General features: G+C 38.4%; 1 protein-coding gene across 1 annotated transcript in view; it reads left to right on the top strand.

The window, feature by feature from the left end:
- The first annotated feature begins 731 nt into the window (after positions 1 to 731).
- Positions 732 to 12,460, top strand: part of CALN1 (calneuron 1) — a 1,476,296-nt gene continuing 1,464,567 nt past the window's right edge. Inside the window, exon 1 of the mRNA XM_044054204.1 lies at positions 732 to 1,401. The gene's annotated coding sequence lies outside the window, so the exon portion shown is untranslated. The remainder of the gene's footprint in view (positions 1,402 to 12,460) is intronic.

Genomic DNA, 12,460 nt, shown 5'->3' with positions numbered 1-12,460 from the left:
TGTGTGTGTGTGGGGGGGGGGGGTATTTATAAAGTGTGATACAAAACAGGCAGTTCTGGCTATGAGGGTGCCTTGACTGCCATGTGTCTGCTGTGTAGATGTAGCATCTTCCAACCAGGGAAGTATTATGTAACTGGTGAGTACCAAAGTGAGGGGATGAAATTGGAGCTTTCAGATTTATGACTTGTATATATGACCTGTAGCTGTTTTGTGAAGGTCATACAATGTTCATCAACAGTGAAGGTTCGTAGACCACAGAGCTTAAGTATGGTTGACCTTCACTACTAAAAATTGTATTTAAAACTTTTTTTTCGATTTTAGGGACACAGATGTTGCCTTAGAAGTGTGATACCAGACATTGTGCTTGGTATGTGTATATGTCTATAACGATACAGCATTGTTTCCTAAAATACAAATTTGTGTGTATGACTTGCAAGGAACCTCGTCCCCCACCCCAAATTAACGTACCCCTTAATATGTTGTCAACAAAAATTCTCCAACCTAGCAGGTAAAGTAATTTAAATTACAGGTTGATCGTTAACGCTTAGCGTACACCTTGCAGAAAAACGGAAACACTAACATACCCCATTATGTGCCCCCCCCCCCCACGCCGATAATCGTTGGTTACTTAAAGGCTGTAATGTTGTGGTGTACTGTGTGTGAATGTGACAGCGACCTGATTGCCTTCTGGTAGAATTAAGAGGATACCCAAGGGGTTAACATGTTGGCTGAGGTGTTGATTTAAAAGGAGGTGTGACGGAGTTTGAGCGCCGGCCGACGAGAGCGCCACGGATGTTCGGCACGGCTCACTTGTAACAGACTTCGGAATCGTTTCCCCCTCTGTGGAGCAAGGCGGTTCATTTAGGAACATGTGGAGTCCGTATCACTGATGCTGCTCCCTTCAGCTTTTAAACCCAGTAAAATAAGCGCTGGGACGAGGCAGGTGTGGGAATGGGAGTTTGTCTGACCATGGCAGAGGAGACACTTCATTGATGAATGGCGCTGTCCGGGAATCCGATCCCTTGTTTACTGTTGGTGCTGTTGTTGCCTTTGGCTATGGGGCATTTTGGTGGCTACTTCCACGCTTTGCTACTGCCCACGGACTGATCTCAGCGCTGGCGCTACGGACGTCCAGCATCAGGTCTGCAGCAAGTGTCTGCTGCCACCTTTGCCGAGTAAGACTGAATTAGGGGGACGTTATGGAATAATTCCTGTGGAAATATTTAAAAACCTGGCATATTTGTTGCAGGGGCGCACAAAACTGGAAATAATTGTAACCTGATTTTTTTTCGAAACTGGAGACATTCAGGTGTATTAAGCACATTATCTTCCAGAAAAGGTGTAGGGGCGACAGCATTTCCCACCCCCGAGCCACGTGAATAGCACTGTGCAGAATTAAAGGTGAGTGAGTGCTCTCTGCAACTGACTGGGGAGGGGGTTGCCGTAGTAGGGTGGCAGGATACTATACCTCAAGGTAGCCTAACTCTCTCAGGTTTTAATTTCTTGTTCACAAACCAGCAGACATACAGTATTTGGAGAGACAGATGTGGCTGCATAGTATGTGCCTACATTTCAAAACATTTCCACTCCTTTTTCTCAGGCTGCCTGCATGTAACACACAGACACACACACACGCACACACACTTTATCCAACCTGTTGTTTGGATCACTGCTTTTAAAAAAAAAAAAAAAATATATATATATATATATATATATATATATATATATATATATATATATATTTTTTCTTGGAGAGGGAATCCAAGTAGGTTAATTACTATTTCAAGTGATTTTTGCCGCCGTCACCAGCTTCTGGTATCTGTCTCCATGTGCATGGGGGGGGGGGGGGGGCTTTGTAACCTCAGGTTCACTTTGCACCACGAAATTCCGCTTATCTTTATCCATGTTCTGAAAGCTGCATATACTGCCAAACACACTACTGCGCTTAACACAAATACTGTTTTATTGGTATATGGCGAGTCGTAGCTGTGCCCTGCAAGGTATCACAACTTGCTTAGCAATATTCACTCATCATAAATGCTTGGAGCACAATAATAGTATAATAAACCGGCTTAAGGCCTCAGAATATAAGGCAATCTGTAAAACTTTAGAACACTGAAACAAGCTACCTGTTTCTGAGACATCTGGGGGGTATTGTTGTTGGGTGGGATTTGGATTTGACGTTTTTTATAGAAATAAGTACTTCAAACGTAAATGTTCCTGTAACTATTCTTCCAATGCATTATATATATTCAGTACAGCTTCCCAACGTACAGTATGTAGTTGCATAGCTCAGGCTATCGTTTGCCCAAAACCATACTTAAATGCAAAGCTGTAATGTCTTCAGGAATTTACTGTACAAAGGGGTTAACACGACAGCACGATTTGCATGGTGTGGGTGAAGGTTAAGCGCGGAAAAAATCATCTTACTTAATGTTATAAAATGGAGGAATATTTATAGCTGATCTTTCATGAGCTTATTTCCAGAAGTGATATTTGTGTAATAAGTTGCATAACCATTTTAACTAGGTACGGATATGAGTGTAGCAAATTCCAAATTAATCATTATAAGAACATTGTAATGTGTTATGACGCGTACACAGTTGGATAGTCTAGGTACCCAACTGTACATCGGTCCGGACCAAGAAATATAGTATTTTACTAGGTCCAAAACGTAATACTATATTCACAGTTTCACATCTCCGATCTACTTTTCGAAAAGCAAGACAACACTAGAACTGCGGTCCAAGGTCATTTCACCAAGTCCACTCACCGTCCCTGGAATGTCATAATGCCATACTTGTTAGGTGTATGAAAAATGGTATATAAGGGGTAAAATCCTTTAGCTACCCGATGTTGGATCACGCTTACCAGAATCCTGTCAGTAGCTGAATGAAAACATACCTTGCATTATATAGATCTAATGGTAGGACTGTAAAGCTTATCCAGTCAGTACAGTAGAAGAAAGAGGACTTGTGCCTTTGTTGCAGCACTGCTTTGCTGAAAATCAGTGTAATAAAAAACTGGGTAGGAGTCTTCTTGTTTGCTAACATTTTGAAGCCCATTATTTTTACAAGTCAGACTCGGCTAGACATAAAATGCAAAATTCGTATGCTGCATACTTCCGAACCTGGGCATCAGGGATGTTAGTTCAGTCCATTATCAATTACCTCTCAACCTCATAGCTCAAGGAATCTGGATAAATAATAAAATAATGGGGGACAAAGACCCAAAAATAGGGACAAATTTTAAACATTGCTCTTATAAACTTTGAAAGTTGTTTAAGTAACATTATTTGTGTTAGCATGCATTTTCTGAAGGACATGGCGTCTGGAACTCTGAGGTGTGTCATTATTTAGTGACTCCAATCCTCAATGATTCGTCAGAAAACCCACGCATTTTATGAGGAACAGGCCAAAAATATGAGGCAAAATTCTGGTCATTCTGTGAAAGTCTGGACAATTGAGAGGTATGCTGTACTTCATTTACCCAGAATACAGCACAGTTTCAGTGGTATTAAAGCAGACCGTTCAAAATCTGACCTACAAAAACAATCCCCAAAACACAAAATCTGACCCACAGGGAGGAGGCAACAGGGTATCACTTTAGCTTTACTACTCCAACATTAACTGGAAAAGTGGTGTGTGTCATAGTCACTATGGCACTTCTCAGATGTCCAGATTTTCACAGAAGGTCCATATTTTTATCTTATATTTATGGTCTGTTCCTCATAAAATCTGTGGTTTTCTCTCAAATCATTGAAGATTGAAGTCACTAAATAATGGCATACATTTGAACTTGAGTTCATATCCTTTAAAAATGCACGATAATGCAAAATCTGTTATTTTAACAAATTTCCTAGTACATAAAGCATTACTTAAAATGAACCCTGATTTTGGACCTTTGTCCCCCCATTATTTTTGGCTTTGTTCAGATATCTTTCAATCAGAGGTTTGCTGCACATTAGGAAACAATCTTGCATACTGTTCACAATCCATAATGACTGTAATAAAGCTTCTGAATTTAATTGTTTTGCTTTACGTTTGTATTGCCCTTTTAGATTCCTTAAGGTCTATGGCAAACTTGCTACCTGACATCTATGAAATTACATTATTTTGACAACTAAACTGGCATAGATAATGGAATTTTGTCTGGATATAGATTTTGCTTTGAAGTACATTTAGTATTCCTAAATCCAGCACATTCTGTCATTTTTGGGGGGTATTATGCATAGATCAGTACAATTTCAGTACAGCATGGTGTTCCTTGCATCACATAGCATTTAACTTTATGCAGACTTGACTAAAACCAGAAACGGTGTCATTAAAGGTAGATTATTACCTTAACAAGTTTGATCAGAGCAAACTGATTGCCAGTTACCTTAAATCGTTCTGTGGTAGTTTATGCTGTACCACTGGCTACAAGAATTTGCAGACTCATTAGTGAGGACACAACTTGATTAGACAATTGTTTATACAGCTGATATTTGACCTGATGAACAAGTAGTATGGCTGGATCACCAGCTTCATATTTCTGCAGCAAACAAACTTTTCAGCTTAAATTGGCAGCCATTTTCCTAGCACAGGACTTTAAGACCTTCTGCAGAAGAAATATTAATGTAAATGAATGGTTTAAAGTAAGCATACTTGCTCAATTTGAAATATAATATTGGCTGCATAGCTCTCAACTTTACAGATTTTCACAAAAAGTCCAGATTTTTGCCTCATAGTTTTGGCCTGTTCCTCATAAACTTTGTGGTTTGCTGGCAAATCACTATGGATTGAAGTCACTAAATAATTACATACATTTGAGTTTCAGACTTAATATCTTTCAGGAAATGCATGCTAACACAAAGTCTGTTAATCTAGCAACTTTCTAAGTTTGTAAGAGCAATATTTAAAATTTGTCCCTATTTTTAGGCCTTTGTCCCCACATTATTTTAGGCTTTGTCCAGATTTCTTGCATTAAGAGGTTGAGAGGTATAAATGACTGTGTTTAGTACATTTGCAATGCTCCTGTGTTTATGTATCACTGATGTTTAAATTTATGATTATATCAACCATGTTATATATTTTTTAACAACCAGTTGAATAATTTATTTTCCTTTATCTGTGTCAAATGTCAGATATAAACTGTCAGTTCAGATTGCAGCTTCACTGTTAGAGACACGGTAAATGTAGAAGAGTTTCTATGCATGCCTTTTTTGGGTAACTAAGGAAAATGGAGTAGTATATTAGTGATACGTGCGTACATATGCCTTAATTTAATATGCCTTTTTTTTTTTTTTTGGAGGCTTGGATTACGCGCAGGCACCTCATGTACAAGAAGTTGTGAGTTAATTGATTGTAGACAGCAGCTGAGCCATTTTAACATACATCTGTATATGGTCTGTCCAGGAGTATAGATAAACAAGATAAATATCTTAGATTTGTACATCTTCATTGCTGCCCTCCTGTTTATGGTTCTGTTTCTCAAGGCTGTGTTTTTTAAATTAAAAAATGTGATATAATCATACCGTTGATTTAATATTATCTGTATTCTTTGGAAGATTGACTCACAGTGATGAAATGAGGAGGTAAGAAAAATAAGGTTAAAAAATTTATAAGGAAACATTTTTTAATTTGTATAACTTTTTTGAGAGCATTTGTTATGTCTTTAAAGGCAAGCTCTCATTTCTGTTTGCACATACATAAGAACTTCTGACCTTTAGTTATGATGAAAGCGAACTGTGAGGCCAATGTACAGTGAAAACATATTTCTTTGCAGGTGCATGCCTCATTGTGCAGTTTTCAGTTTTAACTCCTGCGTACATTATCTTAATTAAAATGATCACAATCTTTACACTCTTGATATCTTCTGCCCAAGTTTCCTCTGTAAGTAACTCTCTAATATATAATCATCTGACTTCAAACAAGACATGCTTATAGACTATCCAGTACAGAAAAAGCCTTGCTGTATGCTATGAATACATTAGTGAACACCTACATCTCATAGAGAATAATAGTTATTATAATAATGTTTACTACAAAAGTGTACTTCGAGAGGTGTGTATGAATAATTATGTCCTTCAGGGTAAAGCTCAATAGGTCCTAATTATTCATACATGGCTCAAAGTACCATTTCCTGGTAATTACAATACCAGGTGTTTATTCTTTACAGTACATGCATTTTGATTATTTTATTCACATTTGTTGACAAGAAATAGATATGTTTACGTTATAAAAGCTTACTGCAGCTCACATTTTTCCTTCATTTTTGGATTTCAAGACAATGGTGTTAAAAATTATATTAGCAGTCATTTTTATTTGATTTTGGAACAGAAGTGCTTAATTTTTTTAAAGTGGACTTTTCCATTAGTACTGTGTTACTTTGTTATTTGCAGATCTGGGGCTGTGATGCATTTTCAGTTGGTTTATAATGCTGTAAAACAGTTACTGTAGCAGGCAACCTCCATATATCGTGCATTGCATATTATGACATAGGTAGGCAGTAACTACTATTACGTGTGAATAGCTTGCATGACAACAGTTGTATGAAATTATCTGGATGTTGTAGTGCTGACCTGCTTTCTGCAGTATTGTACAAGTCATTGATATATGTTCTGCCTCAAAGCTGACCACATGATATGGAGGCTGAGTCCAGCTGAAGATGAACTTTCTGTACTCCATTGACCTGTGATGGACTGTGAAACTGCATTATCCTTCTATTGCATCTATACATACCTCTCAAATGTCACACATTATGGGGTACAGTACTTGTCTGAAGTCTCAGCAACTCTCTATACCATGGGGAAAGGGTGTTATTTTAGTTTCTTCAGTGACATTTAAAAGAATGACTTTAGTAGTGTATTATCTGCTGTAATCCAAAAACATTATACCCACAAATACATTCAACTCCAGCATGTTTTACATTTCTAATCCCTGATTTGAGTATATACAATGTATTCTGCCTCTTCATCGCACAGTGTCCCATATTTTTGTGAAGAGTTTGAGAGGTATGTCTCTTTGTTAGCTGTCCTCATCTCAAGAGTTACAGTAGTAAATTTGCCATCTGATTTTGTATCCTCGGGTAAAATTTCAAGATGAGAATGACAAACGTTCAGCCTGAATTTCACATGCACCAAACTGCCACATTCTCTCTCCCTCCAGCTTTCATATTGCTAATCAGGCCATAAGTAACATGCCCCTTTAAATGTCAGTTGTACAATTGTTTGCAAGACATAGTTTTAATATCCTCTGTTTTAACTAATCTATTATTTAAAGAATAAAGCACGGTGGCTATGTTTTAGTATAATATCAGAGTGCATTTTGAGGCATGAGATGAAGCCAAGGGTATTGTACAACTGAAACCATGATTATTCTTTTTTAAAGCAGTCTGAAAGCCATGCTCCACTATGATTATGCATTGGTCTACAGAGCAAAACTAAAATGATTTGGGGTTTTATTTTCATCCATGAAAATGTCAGGGGAGTAGCATTCCAGTTCTAATATATAGCTAAACAACTATTTTTCAAGATGTTTGTTCCTAATGAGTAATAAACGAATAACAGATTAAATAATTATTTTAATATAGTTCTTCAGCATGCTTTAGGCTATGTATACTTGAAGCTTGATTAATATGTGATAAAACACATCGCGAGAATAAGGTTTGAAATGTACATTGGATCCATAATACAAGTTCTGAGCATTTTATTTATGGATGAAGAAACATTCCCATCACAGATGGAGTAATGTGACTGATGTAGACTAATTAGCTCCAAGATTTATGCCTAATGGATAATACCTATATTTTCTGCATGTGTGATTTTAACTGTGACTGCTGATATGTTTGTGACATGGTCTGATATTTCTCTTTCCAACTGGCATGAAAAGTGCTTAGCTTAACTTTTTTTTTGCTCTGGCTTTCATGTTAATTAATACTTGTTATGTCCTAAGATACTAGTAAAGAAATGTCAGCCACTTGACCTTATTCCTGAAGGTCATGTTTCTACTTTATAGATGCCTTTCCTTCTGTTTATCTTCTTGTGGACCTTAGAATGCTTTTTCCATAATCCCCTATTTCATTCTCCTAAAGAAGCACAAGTTTGGAATGATTCCACAGCTGGCACTAAGCAAGAGTTCTTGACAACTGTGTTTGTTTTGGTCTGGATGTGTAAATGGGTGTTCCAGACAGGTTAAAATTTCTGTCTTTTTGATTTGCTCTCTCATATTATAATTCCTCATTAGCCCTGCCCCTTCTGTGCACCTTACATGACTAGTGTTGCTGCCTTGGTTCATAATTTGCTTGGTGTATTTGTCCTCAGGTCTTCCCTCTTGAAATGAGGGCAAACACACTTCCCCCACTCTCACCTGTTTGTCTCCTGGTTGGAATGCATCCTGGATCTGCATTCTGAAGCAGCTGTAAGTCAGCTGCGCTGTAATGCCTTCCACACATTTAGACCAGCTACTGCACAGGAAGGGATAAGCAGTGTAGGTGTCTCAATATACATAAAAAGCACACCTCAAGGCTGGTCAAACAGTATGATAGACTTTAGCTTCTCCACATCTAAGTTATTATAGGTAGAGTCCCATAGTCTAGCCTTCCAAGCTATAAGTCCTCCTGTATGACTCAGGGAACCCTTAACATATACTTAAATGTATTGAAGACACTCCCCATTCAACTCAACACTATATTCATGGGTAATTTTAACTACCCTACTATAAAATGGGAACTGTACATAACCCCAAACATGCAGGCTCAGAGACTCTTGGACTTTGTAGATGCAACAGCCTGAACTAGCTAATCTGTCCACCTGCCAGGGGTACTAACACCTTGACTTGGTCCTTGTAAATATGGCAGAACATTGTACCATCCATAGTGTAATGTCCTCACTGGTCAGGTCAGACCATAAAGCTGTCTCCTTTCAAATAAAAATAAAATCCATGACCCTGGCTAACCATGGAACCTCTAGGAATTATTATAAGGCAAACTTCCTACTGTTAAGTGACATCCTAGCAACATTTTACCCCCCCCCCAAAACTCTGACAAAAATGCTGCCTATCCAGAATTTTTCATGAAAAACATGTAAATGGCTGTATAAAGATAGCTGTACCCACCCTGATTAAGCACAGGATCAGCTTTGATGAAGTCTGAACATCAATAGATTATATAACAAAAGGAAAAAATCATGGCAATAATTATGAAGGGCAATGCCCAACAAGGTAAAACCTCCCTCATCGATCTAAGCAAGCAACTTGGGGGTCTAATTAAGTCCACCACAACCAAATTTTATGTAAAAATATCCTCCTAGGCAAAGGACAATCACAAGACATTCTTCAGCTATGTCTGAAATGTCAAAGGCAATACGCAGCAGTGTGACAAAGTAATTGTAAATGGAGCCACCAGTACTGAGCTGGAAAATATAGCAAATCTATTGGCTGACAAATTTAACTCTAACTCTAATTTTACCCACACCATCCCCCAGACACCCATCATTAAATACATAAAACCATAACTTTCCCAAGTAGTATTATAGAACAGGTTCTCAATGCACTGTCCCAGGGCCAAGAGGATTGCATTAAATGGGCCCTGATAATATCCCAGGATGCCTCCTTAATAACATGAAACATGACTTATCAGGACCACTACATTCACTATTTAACTGTAGCCTACAGACAGACTTCATGCCAAGTGAATGGAAGACTGCAACTGTCATAACCTCTGCACAAGGGTGGGGTATATATATGGACCTGGATAACTACGGACCCATAGATCTGACTAGCCTTATATACAAAGCTATTGAAAGAATTGTCATGGAAATGATAAAGAAATACATAGAGTTGGAGCCAGTGTCTGAAGATTTCCTGCCTGGTTTCATTAAGGGAAGATCATGCCTACTTAGCCTGATGGACTTCTTTTAGAAGATCATCAAAATAATGGAAGAGGGCAAAGTAGTGCTTGCTGTCTACCTTGACCTGGCCAAAGCATTGAATAGAGTACCCCACTCTGGCATTGTAGACAAACACATGAAATTAGATATAAACCCTAGTGTCACCTGCTGGATAGACAGCTGACTCAAAGATAGAACCCAAGAAGTTAGGATAGGGATGTCTACCACCACAAAATGTACAGTTGCTAGTGGGGTTCATCACGGCTTGGTGCTGGGGTTTCTCCTTTTTGGCATCTACTTTCTGAAGTCAAGGTCAACATTAAAGGCACCTAGCTTTGCAGATGATTGCAAAGTAGGTGCAGTCATAGTATCCCCCTAAGATACAAATACTCCTTAAGAAGGCCTTGAACATACCAATAATTGGTGTCATAGCAACTGCCTAAGACTCTATGCTAAGAAATGCATAATAGTATCCTTTGTGAAGATGGCTATCCATGGAAACTAATACATTGATAAACACCCTTAAGAGTAGACCCAGTGGTCAGGGATTTGGGAATGCATGTAGACAGGAAAACTGTCATTTGACAATCATGTTTCAATGGTGGTAAATAAATCATTCTGTCATACAACTTGCAAGCAAGAATATGGCATTTAGGTCCAAGTATCCATTGTTTCACTATACTTGGCCCTCATAAGACCAGTCATGGAGTACAATGCCCCCTTCAGTATGTATTTGCTGAGGCATGTGCAACAACTGGAGCATCCAAGGATGTTTGTCACAAAAGAATACATGACATAGACAACATGTCTACACATATTTCTTCAAAGCCCTGTCTACTCAAAGCATACTGTGATGGACCTGCTGTACATATGCAGAACATATAGCATTAGAATTACACAATCTAAGGACCTAAACCAAGTCTGCAACATAAATAGGAGACGTTGGAGAGAGAGAGAGAGAGAGGTATACATCTCAGAGACTACCTCTTCTCTGGAACAGGGGTTCCATCCATGTTAAGCAGTGTGCTTCCCTAACCCAACTCAAGTGTAACTTGGACTAGTGGATGGAGAATCGGAAATTTACCCCTGGTCTGGCACCTATGTCTGTGTTAGATAGAGGTAACTGGTAAATGCTTGACCACCCAGGCTCAAGCCTATATATACCCCTTAAAAAACTTAGGGTATCAAGAACTGTCACACATTTGGGAAGAATATCTCTGCCTAAAAAGCCCCCTGGTGTCCTTAGCCCAGTAATCACCAACGACCCTGGCTTAAAAAGTCCCTCATATTTATTTTCTTTTAGTTGCTTGTGTTGCATGTTGCATCAGATTGCCCAGGCTTGTCGTACCTGATGACTAGACTTGTTCTTAAACTCTGTTCACTGGTAATGTAGCTGATATACCTTGCCTCTGCATTTGTGTCATCCTATGTTTGTACTATTTTTATAGCAGGTATGTCACACTGCTAGAACCTCAAGTATGTTTCTCCTCTGGTTTCTCCTTGAACAGTATTAACAAGAATGTGTGAGTTTAGGACAACTGGGGAACAGTAGGAAATAAAATTGGAGGGATAGTCTGTGAGTGGGACAGCCTGGCCAAAAGATATTCTCTAGTATTGTTGATAGTGTAGTGGTGGTGTAAAATGTACTTTCTTGCACTTGTGAAATGTCTGTTAATAGAATTCAGCACCAAGGAATTTAGTGTCTATCTTAATTCCATCCCCATATCACTGACTCTTGTTCTGATAATTATTTATTCTTTGATAATTGGCTAAGGGCCACCAGACATGATTGCTTGTTTTTAGGAATGATCTGGAAGCTTAGGTCTGCTCAGATAACTTGCTCACAGTCACCCATTATGGCAGTGGAAGATGATACAAATGTGCAGGATATGTGTTTTACAACATAGCCTGAATCCTGTGTGGTTAATCACAAGCCAGTCACTTAGGAACCCACTAACCATGACTGCATTTACTGCACTTTAAAAAGATATTTATAATCTATAACTCAAGAATCCCTGTAGATGACAAATGGAGTTGAATACTGAGGTTGTACAAAATGATAGATAATGATGTCTGTGAAAACACTGGTTTCCTTCTGTAGGAAAAGACAATATCACATTACATTCTGGCTTTTGTCTTCTTTGATGCCCAGAGTTGTGTGGTTCCACTGAAGTGATATGTTGATTTTAAGAAGACCCTTAGAAATCATTGTTGCTGTGATTATTTCCATGTCGAAAGATTGCATTCAGTTACAAAGCTAGCCTTGCCAAAAGGTGCTGACAGAAAGTCCTTTTATTGCCAAGAAAAGAGAGAACAGTTTTTTTTTTCTGACTCAAAGCCAAACCCAGAAAAATGTAATGAAGAAGCCCTGCTCTACGGATGTTGTTGTTAACCCTTTTAGACATACCTCTCAACTGTCCAGATTTTTGCATAATGTACAGATTTGTGCCTCGTGTTTTTGGTCTGTTCTTCACGAAAGTTGTTTTTCTGTCAAATCCTTGAGTGAACTCGCAGGAGGATAATGATGCACATTTCTTTCTGAAAATGTTTGCTCCTGCAATAGCTGTTACTCTAGCAACGTTTATGTTTATA

The sequence above is a fragment of the Protopterus annectens genome, chromosome 13.part0, assembly GCF_019279795.1.
Source record: "Protopterus annectens isolate FY-2018-M chromosome 13.part0, PAN1.0, whole genome shotgun sequence".
NCBI classification, from domain to species: Eukaryota; Metazoa; Chordata; order Ceratodontiformes; family Protopteridae; genus Protopterus; species Protopterus annectens.
This window is presented reverse-complemented; position numbering and strand designations above follow the sequence as displayed.